This window comes from Callorhinus ursinus, unplaced genomic scaffold (assembly GCF_003265705.2).
Source record: "Callorhinus ursinus isolate GAN/ISIS: 27379988/994484 unplaced genomic scaffold, GSC_fseal_2.0 scaffold1, whole genome shotgun sequence".
Classification (NCBI taxonomy): domain Eukaryota; kingdom Metazoa; phylum Chordata; class Mammalia; order Carnivora; family Otariidae; genus Callorhinus; species Callorhinus ursinus.
The window spans coordinates 1931337-1937724 of record NW_027397063.1 but is presented as its reverse complement, the minus strand read 5'-3'; the positions used below and the strand labels follow the sequence as shown (position 1 = coordinate 1937724).

General features: G+C 46.2%; 1 long non-coding RNA gene across 1 annotated transcript; it reads left to right on the top strand.

Annotated features, from left to right (window-relative positions):
- The first annotated feature begins 5480 nt into the window (after positions 1-5480).
- Positions 5481-6094, top strand: LOC141372929 (uncharacterized). Its single transcript, XR_012378473.1, has 3 exons — positions 5481-5654; positions 5737-5850; positions 5943-6094. It is a non-coding gene; the product is annotated as an uncharacterized lncRNA (long non-coding RNA).
- The last annotated feature ends 294 nt before the right edge of the window (positions 6095-6388 follow it).

Sequence of the window (6388 nt, the reverse complement as noted above, 5' to 3'; positions counted from 1 at the left end):
AACCTTAAAGATGAACAGGAAGGGGATGACAGGGCTTCTCATTTAGGGTTTGTGGTTGAGGGCCCTCAGCATTTCCGTAGGAATGAGCACAAGTTCCTGGAATCAAAAACATACATGCAGGTTGCTACGGCGGCCATGACACAGTACCACAGCCTGGGTGGCTGAAACAACACGGGTATATTGTCTCACCCTTCTGGAGGCCAGAAGTCTAAACTCAAGGTGTCAGCAGGGTCGGCTTCTTCCAAGGGCCTCAAGAGAAGGATCTGTCCCAGGCCTCTGTGCCTGGCTTGTGGATGGCTGTCTTCTCCCTGTATACCTAGGACCTTCTTTCTATGCATGTCTGTCTCTATGTCCAAATTTCCCGTTTGAATAAGGGACTGCTCCCATTGGATGAGGGCCACCCTAGTGATGTGACTTGAACTTGATCACCTCTGTAAGGACTCACTCTCCAAATAAGGTCATGTTCTGAAGTCCTAAGGGTTAGGATATAAAGTATGAATTTTAGGGCACTCAATTCAACCCATAACACAGCTCAACTAAGTTGTCCCAAATTCTAGAGGTTGGGTTTTGGTACAAAGTGACTAGCACCAGCACCCCATGTCGTGTGTTGCGCACGGTTTCCCATCCTGGCCCCAGCCCTATACCACAGAAGATGTGCAGAGTTGCCAGCAGATATGCCACTGAGGGTGGCACCTTCAGAACCATCAGGGGCAAGCCTATGCGGACAGGTGCTTGGCTTCGGAAGAGGCTGTCCCATAACAGGCTTTGATCACGGGAATGGGAACTTTTCAAAGTTAAACTCAGATTTCATTCATTCACTCATTCATTCATCTGTTCAACAAAGAATTCCTCAGCATCTGCCATGTGTAGACACTGTGCTGCAGTCTGGAGGCTAACTGATGGAGACCCATCTCAAAGAGCCTCCTAGTGCAATGTGGAAGTCAGGAACAGCAGGAATCCACACAAATGCAGTGATGGGGGGCTCCTTGGGCACTCAGAGGTGGATCATTCTGATGAAACTACAGAAGGCACAAGAAGACCCCTGGATTTACCAGGGAGCTCTGACAGCTTTGCCTGGCCAGGTTCTGAGATGATGTGTCCTCCTGCAGGTGTGGCGTGACATGAACCCAGGAGAAAAGGAGGGTGCAGAAGGTGAGCAGATAGCATCAGGACTGAAGTGGCCAGCAGCTCCAGCCTTCTAGCCCCCAACACAGGACCAGGTGCTGACCTCCTCCCCTTCCTCTTCTTTCCTTCTCCCCAGACATAGGCTTCTCCTTCTGGCCTGTGCACATTTACCATGCGGCCTTACCTGATGCTCCAAGCTGTTTCTTAGTGTTTCTCCCAGCATCTTAGTTTCCTATGGCTGCCTTTTACAAACCCAGTGACTTCAAACAATGCAAATTTATTATGTTCTCACTCTGGAGGCCAGAAGTCTGAAATGGGTCTCACTGGGCTAAAATGTGGGTAGAGCAGCATTTCTTCCGGAAGTTTTAGGAAAGAATCTGTTTCCTTGCTTTTTCCAGCTTCTAGTGACTGCCTGTATTCTTTGGCTTGTGGCCTCTTCATCCGTCTTCAAAGACAAGAGTACAGCGTATTCAAATCTCTCTTTCTGACCTCTTCTTCCACTTAATAAGGATCAGTGTTATGATACTGGGCCCACTCACATAATCCAGGAAAATCTCTCTACCTCGGCTGATGAGCAAACTTGATTCCATTTGCAACCGTCGTTCCCCCTTGCCGTGTAATATAACATATTCACAGGTTCTGGGATTGGATGTGGATATCTTCGGGAGAGGGGAGGCTGGGGAATGGCATTATTCTGCCAAGTATACCAAGCAGAGACAAATTCTTTCTATGAAGAATTCCAGTGACAGACGTTATGCAAATAAGGCTTTTATCTCATTACATAAGGACTGAAAAGGGTCCATTGGGTTTTTGAACAGAAAGAGAACCTGAGCGAGGGCAGAGTCAGAGTAGTGGGCTAAAACTTGAAGGAGGAGTCAGGGAACAAGAAAATAAGTACAGACACCGCTCGTATGGGTATCATTTGCTTATATGGCCAGTAAAAAAGTTCTTGATATTAGTGAGTAGAGCAAGAACCAGGGATGGGGTAAAAGTATCAGAATTAAAGTCTTAATTATAGACTTCCTGCTCTCCAAGTGCAAGGAATTCAAATTCCTTGTTCCATGGATCCTCATCCCAGATGAATCACTAATCGGCTTTTGGGAGGGATTGGCACAGGACGTCCTGGGGCAGTGATGTGCTGCCTGGGTATACCTCATGGCAAGCTTGCACAACAACCTGGGGTCCTCGATTTTGGAGAAGTGCTCCCAGATCAATAAACTCTCTCTTATCCAACCTTGTATCCCAAGCTCCATGACCCCAGAGGCCTTGGAACCAGGCCCACGGATGCTCCCGGGTCCAGCTGGTTCCTCGAAGCTCATTCCTTCAGTTGTCAGGGCTGTCCCATCCTCAGCTGGGGCATGCCATGAAGAAACCCTAGTTATAGGCCTCAGGGCCAGGAGGGGAGAGGTCTCTGCATGGCCTGCAAGTGTGAAGATAGTACTAGCTCTTCACAGGAGGCGTAGGCTACTTCTGCAGATTCAGCAGGTACAAGAGAATCTGGAGATTCAAGGCTTTCGAGAACATCAAAAAGGTACAGAATTTCAGAAATCACTCACCCCTGTCCTTGCATGGACTGCAGAGTGAGTGCTTCTTCAAACCACACCCTGGGTGCCTCCTTCACCTCTTCCTAATCACTGCCCTGCAACCAGGTGCCGGGGTCCCATTCTTTTCCAGCTGGGGCCCTGACCTTAGCAGAGCAGATTGGCCTTGCTTAGAGTTTATTTAAATTTCTTCAGCAAGGACCCCAGGAGATTATTCACACTGGCTATTAGGATGGCACCACCAAGCATGGAGAAAGGGACAGTGAGGTTCAAGTCCCAGGGGCAGCCCAGAGTCAAAGGTCAGGGAAACAGACTGACTCTACCCTCTGATTAGACAGTTGCAAAACCACATTACAGTGAACATGGATACAGGGAAAAGTCAAGGAGCGTGGCCATTCTTGCAGTCTACCTATCTGCTAGATGGTGTATCAATGACCAGTTGTGGGGGGTTCCAAAGAAGAGTGGCCCCCAAGAGAGGGAGGGCTGTATGCACCTGATCAAACTTCTAGGGCAGTGGTTTCAAGGCAAGAATCAGAAATTCCTAAAAAGATATGATGTCTCCCTAGTAGAAACGCAAAGACACAAAGCCCTAACCTTTCCTGGGCTCACTCTGTCCTCCAAAACAACCTCTCCGCGCCCCACTGAGAGTCACCTTAGAAATGATTCCACGACTTCTGCCTTCAAAAGGGAGCACATTTTTAAACATACCAAAAGGGGTGGACAATTCATTCAAGCAAAATGGAACGAATTTCTATAATCTACCTGGCATCCTGGTGCATGATTTTTATCACCTTCTTTGCTTCAAAAGAGAAGAAAAACAAGGAAGTGGTCTGACACGTAAATGGCACTAAAATGCTATTAAGTTTGCACTCACAGAGAAACAAAAAGAAGGAAAGGAGAAAATCCTAAAAATACTAAGGTTGGGTGCCAAATGTAGCCTATCTTCTTGGGACTCTGATCTTTGCAATGAATCTCCCAGATGGCCCTGGGGTGAGCTCGGCGGGGAGCAGGACGAGGTGGTAAGAAGTGGTCCGTGCAAATCTCCACGCTGGGTCCCACCAGTGGACTAACCATGGGTGAGCCCTCACTTTTCTCTTTTGACAATTGGCATTTGATGAAGCTCAGCATAATTTTCTAAATCCCATGCCCAGTTTTTACTTTTATTTTTAAAATTCCTTTCTCTGCTCCTTTCCTCTTCCTTGCTCTTTTTTTTTTTTTCCTTTTCCCTCCTCCATTAGAGAAGAGGGATTTTTGAGCTTTGCTTCTTTGCCAAGTCAGAAGACCAAAGAATAAAAACTGGGGGCCCTTTGGTTTCTATCTTTCCACTTCAGGAGATGATGAGGTCAGGTCGATTTGTAAGGTAGAGCGGTGCTGTATTACCTAATTGTGGCTCAAAATAAGAACAGGAATTTGGAAGGAAAAAGGGAAATAATTAGGTCTCTCCCCCCTAAAATGCCTTTAAAATGTGGATTTAAGAAAACATGTACTCTAGAGTCAAACAGAAAGAGCTGAAAGATCTTTGAGATTTCAAAACACAGTGGGCTTGGGCCTCAAAGGGAATTTAGAGAGCCTCCAGCTATAAACCAGTCTGATCCCCTAAATTAGCCAGATCCCTGCCTGACCTCACAGAGACACTGTCCCCAGGAGTGGCCATGCTGAGGACAATTCTTGGATAGGCCCCAATTGGATGCTCCAAGTTGAATTTGCCTTATCGAGCTTTTTGTACTCAAGAAGACCAACAAATGGGAGGTGTCCTAGCCTGATGGTGAAGAGCACAGACCCAGGCCAGAATTCCCAGGTTCAGTGAACTGTGTCTGCTCCCCCACCCTCCCCCAAAATTCCTAAGTTGGAGTCCTAATCCCCCAACACCTCAGCAAGTTCCCTTATTTGGAGCTCAGGTCTTTATAGAGGTAATCAAGTTAAAACGAGGTCATTAGGGTGGGCCCCAACCCAACATGACTGCCGTCCTTACAAGGGGAAATGTGGACACAGACACGCACACAGGGAAGAGGTTTTGTGAAGATGCAGGCAGAGATCAGGGTGATGCTTCCACAAGCCAAGGAACCCCACCCCCCCCCACCGCCCCACCTTGCCAGAAACCATCAGAAGCTCGGGGAGAGGCCTGGAGCATGTTCTCCTTCATGGCCCTCAGAAGGAACCGACCTTACTGACGCCTTGATCTCGGACTTCTGGCCTCCAGAACTGGGAGAGAATACATTTGGGAGATTTAAACCCCCCAGTGTGTGGTACTTTGTCAGGGCAGCCGCCATGGCAAATGAATACGCCCGGTCCCCATGTCTCTGTGTGGCTCTCAGGCACATGTGGATGATATAGCAGGTGTCCAGTTCAGGTGTGTGTTCAGATTAACACACACAGGTGCTTCAAAGAGAAGTGGACACAAAGGAAGGGGTATGTGAGTACTTGTTAATTTTTTTTAAATCAACATCACACAAGTCATTATAGGAATTGTTAGTTAATTCGTCTGGCTTTGCAGCCAGTATGGTATTAAAGGGAAATTTTAAAAGTCCTTTAGAAAGTGTAAATGCCATTACTTATTCCAAGCACTGTCGACGAATTGTTATAATTAGAGCTATGCTGTTTTCTTCGTTTTTCTTTCAATAGTGCAATCTCGCAGTGCCTCGGGCCGTTAGGCTTCTAATAAATTATTAATCTGGGAGTTAATAATTCATGTTAATTGGTGCTGTAAGCCACTTTCTCTGGCAAATGCGAGCAAAGGTCATAACTTGTTCATCACAAAGGTGAAACCTTTTCTAAGTTTCTTTTTCCGTGTTCTATCATGGAAATAGTAAGATATGGAAGGCAAAATTTAACCAGCGCTGGGAAAGTGGGATAATTCCAAGGGTAGAGGTCAAGAACTGCAGTCACAGTGCATGGGCCGGCACTGCCTCCACAGCCCTGTCAGAGGGAGGTGAGCTCAGTGGACCCCGGCCCCGCGGGAGCCCCCTCACGAAGGAGACTACGACTCAGGTTTGTGACTCTACTATACCACAATGTAGAACAACTGTGAGTGTGACTCATTGTTGATCAAATCTTTTTTTTTTTTTTTCAGACGATAAAACAAGGCATTCGAGTGGCTCACCAGTGGGATTTTTTGTAATGAATGCTGATTCTGCTAAGTTACAAGGCGCAGCTTTAAGCACAGAGGGCAATTCATTCACATGAGGTGACACCCCCGAATCCCAAGCAAATCCCTGTCACTGTTGATGTTTTTGATTTTAATTAATGTATTTCATTCTATCCTCTTTCTACCCCCAGAAAGAATTTGAGGTAATTCTTGGTTGCAGACCATGGAAGACAAGAAACCAAAGGCTTTCTCTTAACAAATCTGCATTTACTTCTCAACTCACTGGTTCATCCTTGGGTCTATGACGGCGCTGTTAGCGGCCTAGGTGTTCTGGTTTTATACCTTTTTCAGCCTCAATAATGACTTGAATGTTTCACGTCAAGCCATAGGCTGATGCAATGAAATAAAATTTTCCCATTTGGAGAATAAAATTGTTCTTAGTAGTTTTTTTTTTTCAATGTCCATGAGAAGACAGACGTAAACTATGCAAAGGATAGTGTCTGAAGACCGAGGATAAAATTTAAGTGCAAACTACTAGTTTAAAGAGTTTCGGGGCCAGAAGTCAAATCCTCCAGCATTTTTTTTTCCTAAAGAAAATTTGAATAACATATGCTTTTCATTGTGCTCCTAGCCAGTC